Below are 22491 nucleotides of genomic sequence, written 5' to 3'. Positions count from 1 at the left end.
AAATAATTGCTTTTATGCACACATGTACAGACACTTACAAGAAAGCAAATGGATGAAAATTAAATATTTGAACTGTCTATTTATCGGCATGCACATAAGAATGGCTCTAGTTACAATTTAACCAAGAGCTGAAATATTGTGGTGTTTATGCCAATGAAGTTTTCAGTGAAGTTTTACATAAGAAAATTAGTACCAGATAGACCTTTGTTGCACCAATTATACTTTGAGCTTTGATTCAAAATTCCTGATCGAAATTTGACAGAATCCCTTTCCTGCTTATACTAATTTCATAAACTCTGTTTACCTCAATCACTTCATGTGGTTACAAGTTCCATGTTCTCATCACCCACATGAATAATTCAGTCTCTTCACAAATCCCAATTTGTTGCCTTGATGTCAAGCTTCCAGTTAGGGCCTCTGGTTAAGAAGCAAGTGGTCAGGTTAACATAGAAATTTGCTCATTCATAATCACCATAAACTAGGAAGTAAGAAGGTCCCAGAAAGGTGCTATAAAGAGTGCAGATTTACCAGAGAAAGGAATTCAAATAGGTGATGAATTTAACAACTTCTGATCTAGATTGCAGAAGGTGAGATTGTGCAATAAAGTTGAGAGGACACAATCCTGCTATGTTTACTTGTGGGAACTGGGGTAAAGTATTTCCATTAGTTTGAAGATCAAGTAGCATAGTTTCAAAGTGTAATTGGAGATTCAGAAGGAATATAGCCAAAAAACACTTTTAAGTGGAGTGTGGCCATTATCTAGATCTCATTACCTTAAGCGGTGGAGCACATATAAACTAGAAGAATTTTCGAATGGATGGGCAATTGAGAGAAAATAAATTGCAGGACCATGAGCAGAGAAATGACTCTGTATAAACTGCACTGCAAGAAACAAGCAGAGAGTTGATAGTCTGAGTAGCTCTTTCTACATTGTTATATTTTCAAGAATCAGTTCTTCTAATTCCTGCAAGTGTAAAATAATTGTTTCTTGAATTGACAACTAGGCAAAACTTAACTCTGATTCCTGGAATGAATCATGAACCTGATTGAGAATAGAGAGCCACAGCACAATGTGCACAATGTCACTAGAAGTGAGAAAACATCTTATATCATAGAAGTTAGAGAACTTTGTTGAGTTAAGGAGTTAACTGTACTTTTGAAGCTACCATAACTCAGAATTAAACAAACTACAAAGCACAGTAGAAGTGCAGTTATTGGGTTAAAAAATTAAATGAAGGAATTCTTTCATTGAATAACATTTTGGATTGAAGAAATTAGGGATCCAGAATTTAAGCACACCATCTCAGATGGCCTTCTATTCAGTTGCTTGGCACTATTCTCCAAAATTCCCCCTCAGTACCTTTCTAAGTCTTTCTCTCTTTTCCCCCCTATTTGACCTAAACGTTGGCCCTCTACCCTAATGGATCAATGTGGCTCATGGTAATTTCTATTCCATGAGTAACATTCCTGTCTGGTACTTCGGAATATTTTTGTTTTATTCAAGAAGCTGTACAAATGGGAACAATTGTCAGTGTTAATGATACTAATTTGATAATTTTGTAATTAAACCATCAACAAATCAATACATGTGTATTTATTATTATGGGATCTGTCTAAATGTATTAATCTACAATCATACCACTTACATCTGAGGTACATTATTACCTCTTTAACCTAATCAATAGGCCCTTGTAGATAAATAAAGAATCACTGTATTAGCTTTATTTATGACACATACATAACAAGCAACTCAGTTCGGTATGTGCCGGGGTCAGCCCGCAAGAGTCACCATGCTTCCATCGCCAACGTAGCAAGCCAACAACGTACTAACCCTAACCCACAAGTCATTGGAATGTGGGAGGAAGCAGGAGCCTGTCACGGGGAGAACATACAAACTTCTTTTAGACAATGGCAGGAATTGAACTCTGAACTTACAGCTAGCGCTGTAAAGCATTCCGCCGACCACTACAGTACTATGCCACCCTAGAAATGAGGCAAAACACTTACTTGAGTAACAAAATAAAAGCTGGAAAAGAAATTAAATTTGCAAGCAGGCTCTCGTCCTGTGGCTGAAGCATTAACTGTTAAAAATAGAAAGATGATGTTTTCCAAATTGAAACAATAAATATTAAAAACATGTTGTGAAATGCTTCACTTGGCACAAAAATAAAAACTCAACCAAATTGATTTTGTCCTTGCCTTGAAATCACGCAAATAATAACAGCAGAGCTATACTATCATTGCAGTAAATGAAATTGTAGCTATTAATTTAACTGATTTGATTCCAATAAAATAAGGCGGCTTTAAGGGATTCTTTCCTGTAGTGGAATTAACCCAAAGTCAAGGTCAGAGGTTTCTGAAGAAAAGCACACCCTACCTAACCACAGGAGTTCCAGTTCTAGTGAAACCAGATTTCAGGAAAGTTCTGATCTACCGCCTTGACTATTTGCTGAATTCAAACAAATTTATTTTACTCAGTGAAATTTAAGTTAACTTCAGCATTTTAAGTAAGTGTTGTTGCATTCCTAATGTTTAACTCTGGTGTAGAAAGGCTGAATCTATAGGTATAGGAGACTACAGGCACATGTCTGTGAGGCCTCATTGGAAGAGTTATGCAGTTAGGCCTAACTCTGTCTCCTCCATCCCACATCACATACATTCGTGCTTCAAATGTAAAAGGCTATAATTGGCCTCTGAAAGGCTATAGCTGATGTATTGATGATTAATGGCAGCAATACCTCTGGAGGTTGTGCTCCAAAAATGCCTCTGTAAGACTTTAGCAACAGACACAAAATGCAGAAGGAAGGAAGAAAGAAATTCAGCAAGTCAGGCAGCATTTATGGAGGGGAATAAACAGCTGATGTTTTGGGCTGACACCCAACAAGAGGACAGTCCTAATTTGTCTCCAAGATGCTGTCTGACTTGCTGAGTTCCTTCAGCATTTTATGTGTGCTATTCTGCATCTGCAGAAATTCTAGTGTTACCATAATACTTTGACAGCTTGCTAAACAGAACTGCCAGCTTTATCAGCTGTCAGCGATATACATCAGTTTTAATCATTTTGAAAAACCCCTGCCTTCAGAAACGTTTAAAAATAATTAAAATTGAAATAATTTAATGTGCCTTTATAATTATGAAAAACAGATGCCTGAAAGCAGTTTAAAATAGCGGATAATATTATTGGGAAAAGAAATGTTCAAGTCTTCCCCTTCTTTCCTCAGATGGGGTGAGTGGTGGAGAAGCGGGTTGGAGCAGCATCAATAGTAGCGGAAGGGAAATCCCATTCTTTAAAGGAGGAGGACATCTCTGGCCACCTCCCACCTACACAAAATCCTGATATTTCCAATTTTTGCACATTCATATGCCTGTCACAAGATCACAAGACAAAGAAGCAGAAGTAGGCCATTCGGCCCATCGAGTCTGCTCTGCCACTCCACCATGAGCTAAACTATTCTCCCGTCTAGTTCCAATTTCCGGCTTTTTCCTCATATCCCTTGATACCCTGACTAATTAGATACCTATAAATCTCCTCCTTAAACACCCTCAATGATTGGGCCTCCACAGCTGTATGTGGCAACGAATTCCATGAATCCACAAACCCCTGGCTAAAAAAATTTCTCCTCATCTCTGTTTTAAACGGGTACCCTCTAATTATAAGACTGTAGCCTCTTGTCCTGGACTCACCCACCAAGGGAAACAGCCTTTCCACATCTACTCTGTCCAACCCTTTCAACATTCGAAATGTTTCTATGAGATCCCCTCTCATTCTTCTCTACTCTAATGAATACAGTCCAAGAGCCAACAAACACTCCTCATATGTTAGCCTCTGCATTCCAGGAATCATCCTCGTAAATCTTCTCTGAACTCTTTCCAACATCAGAACATCCCTTCTAAGATAGGGGGCCCAAAACTGTACACAGTATTCCAAATGAGGTCTCACCAGTGCCCCATAGAGTCTCATCAACACCTCCTTATTCTTGGACACTACACCTCTTGAAATGAATGTCAACATAGCATTCATTTTCCTTACTGCCGACCAACCTGGTGGTTAACCTTTAGGGTATCCTGCATGAGGACTCCCAAGTCCCTTTGCACTTCTGATTTTAGAATTTTCTCCCCATCTAAATAATAATCTGCCTGATTATTTCTTCTTCCAAAATGTACAACTGTACATTTCTCAACATTGTATCTCACCTGCAATTTCTTTTCCCACTCTCCTAAACTGACCAAGTCTCTCTGCAACCTTTCCGTTTCTTCAACACTTCCTGATTCTCCACCTATCTTGGTGTCATCCACAAATTTAGCCACAAAACCATTTAATCCATAATCTAAATCATCGATATACATTGTAAAAAGAAGCGGCCCCAACACCGACCCCTGCGGAACACCACTAGTAACCAGCAACCTATCTAAGAGCCTTTTGAATGCCTCCATCATATCTTCCTCCACTACCACATTTCAGTCATCTATCACCCTACACAAAAATACTTGCTCACACAATATATTTGAACTTGCCCCCTCTCAGCTTAACTACATGCCCTTGAGTACTAAATATTTCAACTCTGTGAGAAAAAGATAGGCTATCTTATCTATCTGTGCCACATAACCTTATAAAACTCTATCAGATCTCCCTTCAGCCTCCAGAGCTCCAGAGAAAACACCACAAGTCTTTTCTCTAATCCAGGAAGCATCATGGTAAAAATCTTCTGCACCCTCTCAAAGCCTTGATATCCTTCCAATAATAGGGCAGTCAGACCAGAATGCAATATTCCATATGTGGTCTAACTAGAGTTTTATAAAACTACTACATAACTTACTGATGCCTGTACTTCTTCCACTAATGAAGGCAAGCACGTCATATATCTTTAACCCCCTCCCCCCACCTTCCATCATCACCTGTAGCCATTTTCCAGAAGCTACGGGCATGGATACTAACATCCATTTGCACATCAATACTGTTCACGGAATTGTTATGGGAACTTTAAATTCCCCAAAGGACCTGTCCTAGGCCCAGCACGTTAGTACAATTATGAAGAAAGAACAGCAGTGCCTCTTCTTCTTCAGGAGTTTGTGAAAATTCGTCATGACATCTAAAACTTTGACAAACTTCTATAGATGTGTAGTGGAGAGTATATTGACTAGCTGCATCACATCTGGTATGGAAACACCAATGCCCTTGAATGGACAATCCTACAAAATGTAGTGGATATGGCCCAGTCCATCACAGGTAAAGCCCTTCCCACCATTGAGCACATCTACACGAAACACAGTCTCAGGAAAGCAGCATCCATAATCAGAGATCCCCACACCCAGGACATGTTCTTTCCTCACTGCAGCCATCAGGAAAAAGGTACAGGAGTCTCAGGACTCACACCACTAGGTTCATGAACAGTTCTAACCCCTCAACCATCAGGCTCTTGAACCAAAGGGGCAACTTCACTCTAGTTCACTTGCCTCATCATTGAAATGTTCCCACAATCTACGGACTCACTCTTAAGGACTCTTCATCTCATATTCTTCATATCTGTTGCTTATTTATTATTATTTCTTTCTTTTTGTATTTGCACAGCTTGATGGTGTTTCCTTTCGCACACTGGTTGAATGTCCAAGCTGGTGCAGTCTTTCATTGATTCTATTATGGTTATTAGTCTATTTTGGATTTATTGAGTATGTCCACAAGTAAGTGAATCTCAGGGTTGTATATGATGACATACATGTATTTGATAATGAACTTACTTTGAACTTTAAAGTTTGCCATTTAACAGTGTATCTTTACATTTGATCTCCCAAAGTGAAATATTTCATGTTTAGCCACGTTCAACTACATCTGTTATCTTTCCACACATATCATCAACTGATCTCTATACTGCTCTATCCTTTGCCAGTCTTCTACAATATCCATCAATCTTTTTCATATCATCTGCAAACTTACTATCCCACCTGTCTACATACCTATTACAAACTGACTTGCCCATGTAACATTTCCCATATATCTTAATTTTCTGAACGAGCCTTCCATGAAGGACCTTATGCAATATCTTACTGAAATCAATGTAGACAACAACCACAGTTCTACCTTCATGAATCACCTTCAGCAGCTCCTCCAAAATCTCAATCAAGTTAGTAAGGCATGATTTTCCCCACACAAAGCCAAGCTGTATATCCTTAACTAGGCTATGGGTTTTCAAATACTCATAAATCCTCTCCAGTAACTTCCTTAGCACTTAGATGAGACCCAAGGGACTATATTTTCCAGTATTATTCTTATTTCCTTTCTTGAAAAATGCAACAAAATGATCTACTCACCAGTACTCTAGGACCTTGCCTATGGCTAGACAGCACAGAAAAATATTGGTTAAGGCCCCAGAAATCTCAATTCTTTCCTCCCTCAATAAACTCGAGTATATTTCATCCCTGGGACATTTTTAATTTTAATGTTCTTTAAGAGAACTAACTCTTCCTCCTCCTCTATCTTGAAATGCAAATGAGGACACTCCACACTGATCTCCCCATCCTTCAGGTCCTTCTCCTTAATGAATACTGATACAAATTGCTCATTTAGGACCTCACCCACATTCTCTACTTCCAAGGATACAATCCTCCTTTTATGTTTCGAGTTCCAACCCTCTCTCTAGTATCCTCTTTCTTGTGATCTTCATATAGAATGCCTTGGGGTTCTCTTTGATCCTACTTGCCAAAGTCTTTCCATGGCCCTTCTTGGCTTTTATAATTCCCTTATTGATTTCATTTCTAGCTTTTTTTTTATCATCCTTGAGAACTGTTTGACTGTAGCCTCTCTCCCTTATCTTACCATCTTTGTCTTTCCTTCTGATTGGAACATACCTGTATCTGTGGTCTTTGCAGTTGGCCTTCAAACACCCTCCTCATGTCAGATGTGGACTTGTCTAAAAACAACTCTTTCCAATTGACTATCCCTAACACTCTTGTAATTTGTCCCGGTCCAATTTAACATTCTTCTGAAATGCTCATACTTTAAAGCTATCTTTAAAACTTAAGGACATGTGATCACTGTTCCCTAACTGTCTTCCCACAGAAAGATCAGTCACCCAATCAAGCTCATTACCCAACACCAGTTGTAGTATGGCCCTTCCCTGTCTAGAGCTCTTGCACTAAGGAGGTCCCAGTCTATATTGGGGAAGTTAAAGTCCTTGCTGGTTTTACACCTTTCCCTAATCTATCTACGTATCTGTTAGAACCATAGAAGCCATAGAAAAACTACAGCACAGAAACAGGCCTTTTGGCCCTTCTTGGCTGTACCAAACCATTTATCTGCCTCGTCCCACTGACCTGCACATGGACCATATCCCTCCATACACCTCCCATCCATGTATCTGTCCAATTTATTCTTAAATGTTAAAAAAGAACCCACATTTACCACCTCGTCTGGCAGCTCATTCCACACTCCCACCACTCTGTGTGTGAAGAATGAGCTGCCAGACAAGGTGGTAAATGCGGGTTCCTCAATATTCTGCTGGCTATTAGAAAGGGGTGTGGTCATTAGTATAATCACACCATAGTGATTACACCTTTCTTATTTCTGAGCACTAGTTATATAGCCTCAGCTGATGAGCCCTCTGTTCTGTCGCCTTTGAGTGCAATTGTGATTTTGTCCCGATAATCAATGTAATAACACCCCCCTCCACCAGCTCCTCTAACTTTCCTGGAACACTAAGTTCTCTCTCAATCATGTCTCTGATATGGTCACAACTTCACAATTCCATGTATAGATCCATACTCTAAGTTCATCACTATAATATTTATTGCATTGAAGTACATAGAATTCAACTTGTCCATCCCATTATGTCTACTTCCTTGCTCCTGCCTGTTCTGAACACGATGTCCACCTTCTTTTCACTTTCTGACCCGGTGCTCTGGTTTCCACCCCCTACCAAACCAGTTAACACCTCCTGAGTAGCACTAGTGAATCCTGCAGCTGAGATATTAATCTCTCCCCCCTCCCCCGAGAGTTAAGGTGCAGCCCTTTCCTCTTGTACAGGTCCCCTGGCCCAGAAGAGTTCCAATTATCCAACAACATCAAATCCCTCATCCTGCACCTGTTCCTCAATCACTCATTCATCTGCTCCATCTTTCTCCTGCTGCCCTGACTACATGTGGCACTGGGTGTAATCCAGAAATTATTACGTTGGAGGTTCTGCTTATCAGCCTCTTTTTAACTCCAGTGCTGCACAGGACCTCTCCCCCCTTTCTACCTGTGTCCTTGGTGCCAACGTGCACCACACTCCTCTTTGGCTGCTCACCCTTTGCCCTTGAGAACATTTTCCAGCCACTCCAAGACATCCTCAGACCTAGTGACTGAGAGGCCACACATCATTACTGCCATTCAGAACTCCAGATATTCTTCAACAGCAGCCAACTAGAAACAGCCCACATCCCACTGTATTCGAAGAAGAGGCCTACACTGCAGGTAACCATTTGGCCCATGGAAGGAGACGCTTCAGCCCACTTTCTGTACCAAACATTGAGCACTGATTTTACATTAATTTTATACAAATTCCTTTTACTCTCCAAATGTTCCCCTCAACTCCTCCCCGATTTTAACACTCATACACTAAACTCAATTTATAGTGGCCAATTAATCCACACAGCCCTGATGGGGTGTGGGAAGAAACTAGAGACCCGGAGGAAGCCACATGGTCACAGGGAGAAAATGCAAATTCTACACGGATGGCACTGGAGGTCAGGATTGCATGGGAGTCACTGGAGCATTTCTACTAGCTGCACCACTGTGTGCCCCTTTGGCTCTTTGGAAGAATCCCAACTTGAAGTTTCTAATTAGGCCCCCAGGTGTCTAGTAGTTGCCAAGTTGCTACTGAAATTAATTACAGAATCAGCCACCACCATGTTTTCAGATAGAGTTTCAGATCCCATCACCAATCCATAGAATAATAACCAGCATTTCCCTTCCAGATTTGTTTCCAATAATTTTAAATCTATACTCCGACGTTACGTACCAAGTGTCATTGTGATTGTATATCAGTTGTAAATACAGTGGAGTTGGAAAAGGTAATCAATTGACACTGAGTGACTAACACTCTTTGCTTGATGAAAGGAATTAAGAGCAGGAGTATGCTGTGTAGTTTCTTCAACTTAGAACACAGAACATTTAAGCACAGGAAAAGGGCCTTTGGCCCATGATGTTGTGCCGAAGTAATTAAACTAGTACTTAACTCCTAACTAATCTAACCCTTTCTACCTACACAACGTCTATGTCTAAGTTCCTCTTAAACACCTCTGTCATATTTGCCTCCACTACCACTCCAGGCAATGAGTTTCAGGTTACCCACCACTTTCAGTGCTTAGTAAAAATAATTTTCCCCACACATCTCCTTTGAACTTCCCGCCTCTCATCTTAAGTCATAGAAGCATAGAAACATAGAAAATAGGTGCAGGAGTAGGCCATTCGGCCCTTCGTGCCTGCACCGCCATTTATTATGATCATGGCTGATCATCCAACTCAGAACCCCGCCCCAGCCTTCCCTCCATACCCCCTGACCCCCGTAGCCACAAGGGCCATATCTAACTCACTCTTAAATATAGCCAATGAACTGGCCTCAACTGTTTTCTGTGGCAGAGAATTCCACAGATTCACCACTCTCTGTGTGAGGAAGTTTTTCCTAATCTCGGTCCTAAAAGGCTTCCCCTCTATCCTCAAACTGTGGCCCCTCGTTCTGGACTTCCCCAACATCGGGAACAATCTTCCTGCATCTAGCCTGTCCAATCCCTTTAGGATCTTATACGTTTCAATCAGATCCCCCCTCAATCTTCTAAATTCCAATGAGTACAAGCCCAGTTCATCCAGTCTTTCTTCATATGAAAGTCCTGCCATCCCAGGAATCAATCTGGTGAACCTTCTTTGTACTCTCTCTATGGCAAGACTCTATGTATGAGACATATTGACCCTGGGAAAATAGTTATGGCTGCCTACTCTGTTTATGCCTCTCATAATCTTATGAACTAAATTTGGTCTCTCCCCAGCCTCCACCTCACCAGAGAAAACAACTCAAGTTTGTCCGACCTGTTCTTTCGCACATGTCCCCCCAATCCAAGAACCATCCTGATAAACGTCTTCTGCAGCTTCTCAGAGCCTCAATATCCTTTGTATAATGGAGTGACAAGAATCTTATGTTTTATTCCAGATGCTGCCTAGCAGAGTATTGTAATATTTTATAAACTTGCTCTGCTATTTCATAAAATTATGGCTAATGAAATCTTTAACCACCTCCATTCTGTTGTACGATACTCTTTAACTCTAATTTCTCTTAAAGGTCAAACATTCCAAAAGGTCACAAACATTTTCTCTCAGTTATTGCTTTTAGTGCAACTAAAATCCTGTGATGCATTAGGGATTGATGATGCCATAACAATTTCATGACACCAATCTGTGTTTATTTAACTAGGAAACAACCTCAATGAACTACAAGGATATTATTGAATACAATTTGACACAATATTTTATGAAGATACCAAGTCTAGTGACTAAAGGCTTTGTTAAAGGAATATAGGTTTTAGGCAGCAGTGAAACAGAGAAGTAACAGGAGCAAGAGTTTTGGGAATGAAATTCAAAATCTTAAACTTTAGATAGCTGAAGGCAGCAATGGGACACTAAAATCAGGGTGTACAAGTCTCGATATTCCAAGAGTAGGGATGGAAGTGAACGTGGTTGGAAAAATGAGGTCTCCATGTTGGAACATCAGTTGGACTTTAATATTAGCAATGTTGTCACCCTTTGACCAACCATAAATAGACTAAAAATGTGATTGAGAAAGTTTCCAGGCTGTTCATTGAACCACTAGGGAGCATTCTAAACTTTTGCACAATACCTATAGTTAGGAAGACAAAGGTGGCATGTGAGTACTTCCTCGAATTACTTTGTGTAGGAATCCTACTGCGTAGTTTACAGCAAGGACAAGTCAAAAACCTGCAACAGCTGGCTTCTTATTAACCATTAGCTAAATATATCTCCTAGTCAACAGCTTTTCAAATACATGAGGAGAAAACAGTACTGTCAAATTAAAGTCATAGAGTCATAGAAAAATACAGTACAGAAACAGGCCCTTAAGTCCATCTAGTCCATGCTGAACCACTTGAATGGCCCGTTCCCATTACTCTTCACTGGGACTATAGCCCTCCATACCCCTATCATTCATGTACCTACCCAAACTTCTTTTAAACTTTGAAATTAAACTTTCAGGCACTACTTGCACAAGCAGCTTGTTCCACACTCACACGCCTCACTGAGTGAAGAAGTTTCCCCTCATGTTTCCCTTGAACTTTTCACCTTTCACACTTAACCCATGAACTCTAATTGAAGTTCCACCCAACCTCAGTGGAAAAAGTCTGCTTGCATTTTTCAAAGAATAATGTCCTAACCTATTTAATTTACCTTATAACTCAGGTCCTACGGACGCAGCAACATTCTTGTAAATTTTCTCTGAACTCTTTCAATTTATCTGCATCTTTCCTGTAGGTAGGTGAACAAAACTGCATACTATACTCCAAATTAGGCCTCAGCTGAGTCTAATACAATTTCAACACAATATCCATCTCCTGTGCTCAATACTTTGATTAATGAAGGGCAAATAAGCTAAATTTTTTCTTTATGACCTGTGCCACCATTTTCAATGAATTATGTTTCTATATCCACAAATCATTTTGTTCTACCACACTCCTTAGTGCCTTACCATTCATTGTATAAGACCTACTCTGGTTGGTCCTCCTAAAGTGCAACACTCCACACTTGTCTGCATTAAATTCCATCTGCCATTTTTCAGTCTATTTTGCCAGCTGGTCCAGATTCTACTGCAAGCTCTGAAAGTCTTCCTCGCCATCCACTACACCCCCAATCTTGGTGTCATCCACAACTTTGCTGATCCAGTTTATCACATTATCACTCAGGTCATTGGTATAGTTGATAAACAATAGACCCAGCGCAGATCCTTTCCGCACTCCACTAGTCTTAGGTTCACTAGGTTAATTCCTGGGATGTCCGGACTGTCTTACGCAGACAGGTTAGAGAGACTGGGCTTGTACACGCTAGAATTAAGGAGATTGAGGGGGGATCTGACTGAGACATATAAGATTATTAAAGGATTGGACAAGATAGAGGCAGGAAATACGTTCCAGATGCTGGGAGAGTCCAGTACCAGAGGGCATGGTTTAAGAATAAGGGGGTCGGTCATTTAGGACAGAGTTGAGGAGGAACTTCTTCTCCCAGAGAGTTGTGGAGGTGTGGAACGCACTGCCTCAGAAGGCAGTGGAGGCCAATTCTCTGGGATGCTTTCAAGAAGGAGCTAGATAGGTATCTTATGGATAGGGGAATCAAGGGTTATGGGGACAAGGCAGGAACCGGGTACTGATAGTAGATGATCAGCCATGATCTCAGAATGGCGGTGCAGGCTCGAAGGGCCGAATGGTCTACTTCTGCACCTGTTGTCTATTGTCTTCCAGTCAGAGAAGCAACCATCGGCTACCACAAAGCCAATGTCCAATCCAGTTTACCACCTCATCTTGAATGCCAAGTGACTGAACCTTCTTGACTAACCTCCCATTCACGACCTTGTTAAATGCCTTGCTAAAGTCCATGTAACCAACATTCCGTGCCTTGCCTCCATCAACTTCCCTGCTAACTTCCTCGAAAATCTTTATAAATTTGGTTGGACACGGCTTACCACGCACAAAGCCATGCCGAATATCTCTAATCAGTCAATATCTATCTAAATACTCAAATATCTGGTCCCTTAGAATACCTTCCAATAACTTCTGTAAGTCTGTAAGCTTTGAAAGTATTATGGAGCATTTAGTTAAGTTATTATAATAATCTATGAGAATATACAAAACTATAAAAAGTAATTTTCATTTGACTTACTGTGGATAAAAATTATTAATGGAGCTGATCTTAAGCCCAATTTAAGCTCCCAAGAAATTCAACTCAGCATAATTTTGTTTCTATTATTCATACTAAACTGCTGCCATCTTCAAAGGGCTCCTACTACCAAACATATCTTTCCGTCCCCCACCCCCCCCCACCCGAACTCTCCACTTTCTACAGGGATCTCTCTCTATGTGACTCTCTTGTCCACTCAACCCTCTCTACTGATCTGCTTCCTGGTTTCTGTCCCTGCAAGTGGGACAAATGCTACACCTGCACCTACACCTTCTCCTTCATCACCATTCAGGGCCCCAAGTAGTCCTTCAAGGTGAGGCAACACTTCTCCCACAAGACTGTGGGGGTTACCCACTGCATCCAGCACTCCCGGTGCAGACTCCTCTACATCGGTGAGACCCGACATAGATTAGGGGACTGCTTTCGCTTCCTCTGCCACCACAGGCAGGATTTATGGGCGGCTGCCCATGTTAATTCTACTTCCCATTCCCATTCTCACATGTTGGTCCATGGCCTTCTCTGCTGCCACAATGAAGCCAGTCTCAGTTTGGAGGAGCAGCACCTTCTATTCTGTCTACGTAGCCTCCAACACAATGGCAAGGACATCAATTTCTCTAACTTCCAGTAATTTCTTCCTCCCCTCCTGCTTCTCTCTTCTTCATTCCCCTTTCTGGCTCCTCCCTTACTCCTTCTCCACCTGCCTATCACCTCCCTCTGGTGCTTTTCCTCCTCCTCCATTTCTCATATGGTCCACTCTCCTCTTATATCAGATTGTTTCTTCAGCCCTTTACCTGTCCCCCCATCACCTCCCAGATTCTCACTTCTTTCCCTCCTCCTCACCTGGTCTCACTTATCATTTATCATTTGCCAGCTTGTGGTCCTTCTCCTTGCACCATCTTCTAATTCGCTCTTCTTCCCTCCTCCCTCCTTTCCAGTCCCGATGAAGGGTGTCAGCCTGAAATGTATACTGTACATTCCCCTCCATAGATGCTGCCTGACCTGTGGTGTTCCTCCAACATTTTGAGTGTGTTGCTCTGAAAAACTGAAAGTAATAGTGGTGCTGTTCAAAATGAACATTTCTAATGCTCTTGGCAATGAAGTCCATAGCTGAACGATCTTTTTAGGACAAAGTTCTTCGCAACTATGAAAAATCCATTTTAAAAAAGGCAACATTAATAATTTGCTTTGGAGCCACCATTTTCTTTTCTTGTGAACCTTATATTTATTTTCCCTTACCTTTTTGATGGCGGATTGTTTGTGCTCTGACGCCTCATTTAAATGATCAATTTCTATGTACAACTGCTTGAAGGAATCTCAGATGTTGTCTGTTAGAGTATGGGGATAGTAGGTTTTTAAATACTCTTAGTATGTAGGGTAGAATCTGAGTGAGAATTGATAGGAAAGAAGGGAGAATAAAATAGGATTATTTAAAGTTTAACGTAAATGTTTGATGGTTGTTACAGACGAAATGGGCTAAAGGTCCTTTTACCAAGGAGTAAGACCTCATGTCTATAATTATAAGGTAATCTGGTAAAATAAATGCTGAGTGGGAATGTCTTCCTAATAGTGGAATGAAGAACGGAGGCTGCAAGGCATCAGAACGCAAGACCCTACAGAAGATTGTTAAAACCACCCTGAGGATCATTGGGATCTCCCTCAAGCCTATTTGTCAGATTTAATGACAGCATTGCAGGCGAAGAGCCCAGAACGTTGTTAAGGAACCCCACCACCCATCCCACAATCTTTTTGACTCAGTACTATCAGGAAGAAGGTACAGAAACATCAGGACTAGGACTAGGAGGACGGTCTGTGCACCAGCTTCCTCCCACAAGCTGTGAGAGGAATGGACACCCTGCCACCACTGAGGTCTCATCACTAGGTCAGTGTGCTGTTTACTGTATACTCCACTTGTGCTGCATACATTTTGAATTATTTTTAATAACTTATTTATGGTACTATTTTGGTTTATGTGCTGTGTATGTTATACGTTTTGTGGGTCCACCCTGGATCAGAGGAACATTGTTTCGTTGTACAGTCAGATGACAATAAACTTTCATTTGAATTGGGGATATCTGTTTCAGAATAATTCACAATACTGAGATGATGAGAATTTACTTGCCCAGATGGTGTTAAAGCTCTGGAATTTTCTTTCTTTCTTTTCAAATCTTTTTATTGTTATTATCCAAAATTAACAAGAGTACATAGAAGTAGGCAACACTTACAATGTCTCAAGAGAAAAAAAAACATTGTTTTAAAGATTGAAAACATTTTGGTGACAAAATAAAGACAGAAAAAAAATGCTACTAAAGCAAAGAAAAGTGAGGGGAAAAAAAACCATTAGGTGTTCAACCCCAGAGCCATGCGTCATATAAAAAGCTTCTAAAGATAAACATCTTTATCAGATAAACAGAATTTTCTATTGTGGGAGAGTTATGTATATATATTCAAAGCAAAAAAAAATTGAGCATTATATGAAACAAGCAGGAAAGTGCAGTTCAGTCTTAGATCGGATCAACCCTGATCTTATTCAGTTTTTAAAAAAATTAAGTAGCCACTTTGTGCCCAGCCATCTCCCACAAACAGCAATAGGTTACATAAAACTTGCTGTTGGGTGTTTATTAAAGGATAAATGGTGCTTAACCCTCCTCCTGTCCTGGCAGGACACAAGATTAAATGCTGTGGTCAGAAGATTGAGATTTGACCCTCTATCATCTGACTCAGTTGAAAGTGATTGGGTGATAAACTGATAGTTTGGAAAAAATGCACCATATAACAGAAAACAGAGCAAAGCAAATCTGTGTACTTATTCTACAAAAATATTTTTTTCAAATTGAAATATATATTTTTAATTCCAAGATTTCAAAGTGCATTGTACTGACCATTGAAATGGAGGTGGGACAGGATATGAAATAGTAAAATGATGTAAATTTAGCAAGGTAACAGAATACACAAACTACATCATCTATAATAAAAGCTGGGTTATTTCTCCAGAGATAAGGCAGCAAGTGTAAGGTATTGCTAAATTATGTCCCTAAAATTCAATCACAATCAAGTACAGCAATACAGCCACAGGGTTTGATCAAAAGGGGAGTCATCCAATCATCTCCACTGTGGCTGGATCTGGTATTATTACTAACTCATCTGTTCTATATGAATAGGGATGTTTATGATTTTCTGTAATTCCAAGTTTTACTTTAGTGAGGGATTCTTTTACAATAAATTAGAGGTTGCTTTACAAATATTTCTCAGTGGATAAAGTCAGACTTCTAGGCTGATGATTATATTCTTCTTTCTAACCAAGAGAAGGGAACCATCAATGATCTCTGTTAATATCAAAATTTTATGAGTCATTAAAGATCTATTGGAACATTTATCACTTTGTGTGATGATAGTCATTATGTTGGAGTTGGTAAGAAGCCACTTTGTTCCGAATCCACAGTTGCAAGGTCAGCTTTTGGGATAAATTTGCATTAGTGTATCCAGTATTACGCAAAACAACTTTGCACCAACACAGAACGTGAGGCACAATTTACATATTAATTCATAGAAGAAGGATCATCCAAATGCAAAAGATTATATAAAGTCAGAGATACTGGTTTTTGAAAAATGTTTATTTCTACATTGGTCATACATGATTCAAAGCTGCTATACAAAAGTGCTTTGTACAAAAATAAATTCTGTTGATACAAAAGGATAAATGCAATGTTCGTCATCTTACAGGAACTGTAACCTTCAGCACATTTAAACTATTAAAATACCAATGTTAGAACCATTTCACATATTCAGATAGATCTTTATTTCATATAATCAATGAGCTATTTCTAACCATTTTTTTCCACAAAAATATACAGTAACAATCCAAAATATCTCTGACTTACCAGATCAAAACAGTTGATTTTCTATTTACCTAAATCACTTTGAAAGCACAGACCTCAATGCAATGTTTTCTTTCATATTGAATTATACATTTAATATCATAAATTAAATTAGTGACCCATCATGATAACTCTGTTCCCCACTTCATAGTGGTGTTCTTGTGATGCCAGGTCTCTGGGCCCTGTACACCTCAGTACCTCACTGAAGTTCCACAACCCACATATGAAACTACTAAAGTAGGGCATCTGTACCAAGATCAATTTTAATCTTATACAAATACAATAAGGGCAAAATAATGTGGTAATCTGAAATACTGACTTAAAATGGTGCAGAATATTTGAATCAGACTCTAATTGTACAGACAGCAACTTATTTAATGTTTTAAGTTTATGATTGAAATCTTCATAAATTCTGCTTAACAGGTACAGTGCATTTTGCTTCAATTTAAATGCTTTTAATCCTTATGTGTACAATATATGCCATGGCTCCTCCAATAGAAATGCGAGAAGCATGGTCTTCGACTACTCTCACATATACTGAAATTAATTATAACATCTCTTGCCCTCATGAATGAGATCAAAAACTTACCCAGATCAGAATGTTTTATTTATGGGATAGATCATGACTGTGTAATTATGTAAAACTTGGATTTCCATTAACAACATTAGGAGAGCTATAATATAGGCTGCTGATTTAGCATCAGAAGGCCAAGTTTTAGCTTGACTGATTTTTTTTTCTTATTAATACTGCATTAATACTGATAGGATTTCTGTAAAACAAAGGAAAAATATTGCATCTTGACAGGAAAATCAGAAAATGCTGAACAAGCGAGGTTGTATGATCTATGATCATACAAATGAGGGCAAAATAGTATGGTAATCTGAATATGCTGCAGAACCTCAGCAAATCATACTCCATCTGCACAGGGAGAAACAGATTTAATATTTATGTTTGAAACCTCTTCACCAAATCAATTTAAATACTTCTAATTCTTTTTCATATTTTATCTATTTATTTTAAGTTGGGATGGCAAAATGTAATACACTAAAAATGAGTGCTTATCCTTGAAAGATTACACATCAGCAAAAGGTGCTAATTGATCAACAAATCATAACTTATTGTGAATGAAAAAGCTTAATGTTGCCACTTATATTTACCTGTGATACAGAAGGATACCCAGTCTAGTGAGACAATGCTGGTTCTCACAGCCATTAGATCCATTCACCCACTCATCTTCCTGTAATCTATTCTCTCACACACCCCCATTGCTGTCCTTCACTTCCCTGATTCCTAAACAACCATCTATGCCATTGGCAATTTGCAGCAGCCAATTCATCTAACAACCAGCACATCTTTTAAATGTTCTAAACCCATACAATCATTGGAAGAACGTGCAAACTGCACACAGACAGCATCAAAGGTCAGAACTCACCGAGGCTATGACAAGTTTGATTCAGTCCTACTGTACTTGCAGCAATAGGCCTGTGCAAGTTTCTCATATGTTTTGTCTTTCACCCTTGTCCCAATTATTGTTTTTAGTGACAGATCAAGGCAATTTAACAACCTAGTATGATAGAGATCATATAACTTTCTCTACATTCTTCTATTACTAACAGAGATGGATTGATAGTGATTGTGGAAACTTTGATCACACTCTTATGATCATATGCAGACTTCAATCATTTGTAGTAAGGCAGAAGAATCCCATATGATTAGATTAAAGTGTAATGCTATGAAATTTAAAATTAAATTTAAAGTTATCTAAGTGAACAGAGGCTGTGTATTTTCTGACATTATGGGGAGCCCAATGGCTCGGTCTTGATCTTCACCTTTTCTATCTTACTTGCATTTAAAAGTATCTGGAAGAGCACTTGAATTGCCAAGGTATAGATGGCTAGGGAAGAAGTGATAGTAAATTTGAATGGTATAAATAGATACTTTGGAGGATCATGAATGGAAGTGGGAAGTATTGAAAAGAACAAGTCTCGTTGTTTGTGAGTTTTAATAAAAGAAGAGTTTAAGGTTTAAACAGAGTGCACATCGTGGAAGTAGCCATTGTTACAGGGTTAGCGTGGTGAACTTAAGGACATGAAGAAGCAGAAGCTAAGATGAATTTCTAGTAGGTTTCTCCTTCTTACTGTTTTGAGAGTTTCACTTGCAGGAGCCAGGAATCCCGCATGGGAGGATGGTCTAGAAGGTTCAATTGCTTGACATTCAGGATGAAGTAAGAAATTGGATTCAACATTAGCTTAGCGAGAGAAACTAGAGAGTGGTTGTAGATATCTGTCTCTCTGATGGAGGCCTGTGACTAGTGATGTGCCTCAGGATTCAGTACTGTTGTTGTTTGCTGTTTTTATTATTTGAACGACAATGAGGTAAACTGGAAGAGCAAATTTGAAGATTATGCCTAGATTGGGTCATAGTGGACAGTGAGTAAGGCCACAAAGCTAATTCAGTCAAGTGTGAGGTGTTACACTTTGGGAGGACAGACCAGGTAGGTTATACACAGTGAACAGAAGGGCACAGGAGTGTAGAACAACAAAAGGGCCTTGGGATTACAAATACATAATTCCTTGGAAGTGGTGTCACAGGTAGGTAGGGTGGTTAAGAGAGCTTTTGGCACAATGGACTTCATAAATCAAAGTACTGAGCACAGGAGTTGGGATGCTATTTCAAAGTGCATAACACATTAGTGAGGCCAAATTTGGAGAATTGTATACAGTTCTGGTCACCTAACTACAGGAAAGATATTAATAAGATGGAAAGAGTACAGAGAAAATTTGTACAAGGATGTTGCTAGGACTTGAGAACCAGAGCTATACAGAAAAGTTGAATAGGTTACAACTTTATTCCCTGGAGCGAGGAGAATGAAGGGAGATTTGAAAAAAAGTATCCAAAACTATGAGACGCACTGATAGGATAAATACAAGCAGACTTTCTCCATTGAGGTTGGGTGAGGCTATAATTAAGAGGTCATAGTTCAAGGTGAAAGGTGAAGTATTTCAGGGGAACTTCTTCACTCAGAGAGTGGTGTGAGTGTAAACAAGCTGCCAGTAGAAGTGGAGGATGCAACATTAAAGAGAAGCTTGAATAAGAACATAGACAGGAGGCTTATTCCAGGTGCGGATTGATTGGATTAGGCTGAATAACAGTTTGGCACTGGCTAGATGGGCCAAAGGGTCTTTTTTTTTTTGTTCTGTGGTGATTCATGACTTTAAAATGCTTTTCCCAGAGAGTAGTGAACCAGTGGAATCCTCTGCCCAAGGAAGCATTAGAGGCTACCTCACTGAATATAGTTAAGACATAGTGAAATCAACTTTTGTATAGTAGAGGAATTACGAGTTCTGGGGAAAAGTCAGGTAGGTGGAACCGAGTCCGTGGCCAGATCAGGTATGATCTCGCTGAACGGCAGAGCAGGCTTGATGGGCCAGATGGCCAACTCCAGCTCCTATTTGATGTTTCCATGGACACTGTGGGCCAAAGGTCCCATATCTGTATTGTATGTCTCTAATACAGTATCATATTATTTTAAACCCCTAATATGATCATTGCAAAAGTAATGCAAGCATGTTGTATTACTGCTGGATATATTCACATAAACACTAAAAAATGAAGATAGCAATTCTTAATCGATTTCAACATTGATTGTATCTGACCAAATTGGTGATGGCCAGCCCAGGACGGAATGGGTCTAATTGGTACATGAAGCAATTGTGTTTACAACTCACTGCTATCTTGCTTCCAGTGGGTAGAGGCAGTGAGTTCAGTGTTGATGCAAAACAAAATCATTTTGCAACTGAGCTGTAAATTCGATGCTGAAGCCCGGGGCAGAGAGAAGCTCCCCCTCCTGTGAATTCTAAGCTGGGTTCATAATGCAACAGGTCAAGGCAAACGGTTCCTAGATGTGCTTCAATTTCACTATTTGTATGAACAATCTCTTTAAAAGATCAATTTTGATATAAAGCACAAAGTGCTAGAATTTCCCTATGCCATTGATCAATGGAATACCATGCTTAATCATAATAGTACTCTCTTTGCCAAGCTAAAAACACGAAATGCAGGAAATTCTCAGTACATGTCTCCAGAGAGTGAAGCATTAACATTTCAGGTCATCAGACTAATAAATATTGAACAGTTTTAAGAACCTCTGCTATTAATCAATCAATTGAACAGAAACATTAGCTCTTGTTTGTCATTTCACAGATGCTGCCTGGAATGCTGCAGCATTTTTCATGCTATTTTGTTTCAAATTTCCAGCACATCACTGCATTTTCCTTTCTTTTTCTCATCTTTAAGTGGTCTGTGGCTCATGGGTTCTGAATGTGGTTCTCCCTCTTCATCAGATAGCCGTTGTTTAGATTCCCTAAGCACAAAGATGCTTAGGTTTAAATGCAAATAACTGATCCTGTAAACATTCATTTGGAATTTGCAACATTAGGGTGTTTGTAACTTGCCCTTCTTGTGCAGCATTTTAATTGCATCAAGATTCGTGTTGAATAAATTTATATGATCATAACATATGGTTTATGTATTCCAAATACTTGTTCATACATTTTTAATTAGAAAAAAAACACTATTACAAGTTAAGTCACATTTATTTTGTTCTAGTAAATCTGAGTTTGAGTTTACCACAGTGAGAGAAAAAATTGATTTAAAAAACCATGAAGGAAATTTCTCGCTCCATCCACCATTTTCCTGCTTTGCAAAAGAAATAAGAGTGAGCTATGCTGGACACACCTGCAGGCACAACTGGACCTCTGCTACTCCGGCAGAATTGACCAGACTTCATTTGTAAATCTCATGGATGATGTTTCACCACTGAGTTTCTCCACTGGCATTCTGCCATTGAAAACCCAGAAGCAAGAAACTGTGTTCACCACCTTTAATCTCCTCCATATTTCCAGCAGTTTACAATTAATTGCAGTCAAGTGAAATGGGTTGATTTTGTTGGATCAATGAAAAGAGCATGCCAACTTTTCAAATACATAAATTTTGAGTATTAGGCTGCCAATGAACATAGAAAAATATAGCCTGAGCCCTGGAACAATTATCTTTTAAAATATAAATAGGATTGCTGGACCTATACACTCTAATAAAGGGTTCTAATTAGAGAATCAGGATGCACTTTATGGATATAATGTTTTTGCTTTCAACGCAATGTTTTAACAGATGGGCTTTGATTGTAAAAGTGTAGCATTGTGATGAATGAGGGCCATTGATCAGAAAACCTTTTACAAATACCAAATTTAGTTCTTAGCTAGAGGACCATGTACAATTTTAAGCACTTCACATAGGAATATAGGTCAAGACCTTGGAGCATTAACAGAAGAGGCTTCTTACAGAAAACTAGAACTGAGGGACTCCAGTTCTCTGGCGTGATGGTGAAACTGGGATGGTTCTGCTTTTGTAAAGAAAATCAAAATAGAACAGAACAATACTCACAGGAATGAAAGATTTTGATAGGAAAAGGTAGTAGGTAGAAATGCTTCCTTTGTCAAGCGGGTTATCAACTAGGAATAATAGATTTGAAATAATTTATATGAGAATCTGATAAGAGCCCAAGTCTAATGAGCCTAGTTTTCTTTTGTTTTTCTCTCTTCAGAGATGTTCACGGTTGTACTTTCCTACAGTGTCTGTAGGACTTCCAATGTCCTGACAGCCTTGCTGGCATGGTCTACTCATAAAGCAGA

General features: G+C 39.4%; 1 protein-coding gene across 1 annotated transcript in view; it reads right to left on the bottom strand.

Annotated features, from left to right (window-relative positions):
• Positions 1–16528: 16528 nt before the first annotated feature.
• LOC134336737 (sialate:O-sulfotransferase 1-like) overlaps positions 16529–22491 on the bottom strand; it is a 147732-nt gene continuing 141769 nt past the window's right edge. Inside the window, exon 10 of the mRNA XM_063031150.1 lies at positions 16529–21164. The gene's annotated coding sequence lies outside the window, so the exon portion shown is untranslated. The remainder of the gene's footprint in view (positions 21165–22491) is intronic.

The sequence above is a fragment of the Mobula hypostoma genome, chromosome 23, assembly GCF_963921235.1.
Source record: "Mobula hypostoma chromosome 23, sMobHyp1.1, whole genome shotgun sequence".
NCBI lineage: Eukaryota > Metazoa > Chordata > Chondrichthyes > Myliobatiformes > Myliobatidae > Mobula > Mobula hypostoma.
Note: the sequence above shows the minus strand (reverse complement) of the source record. Positions and strands in the feature narration are given on the sequence as shown.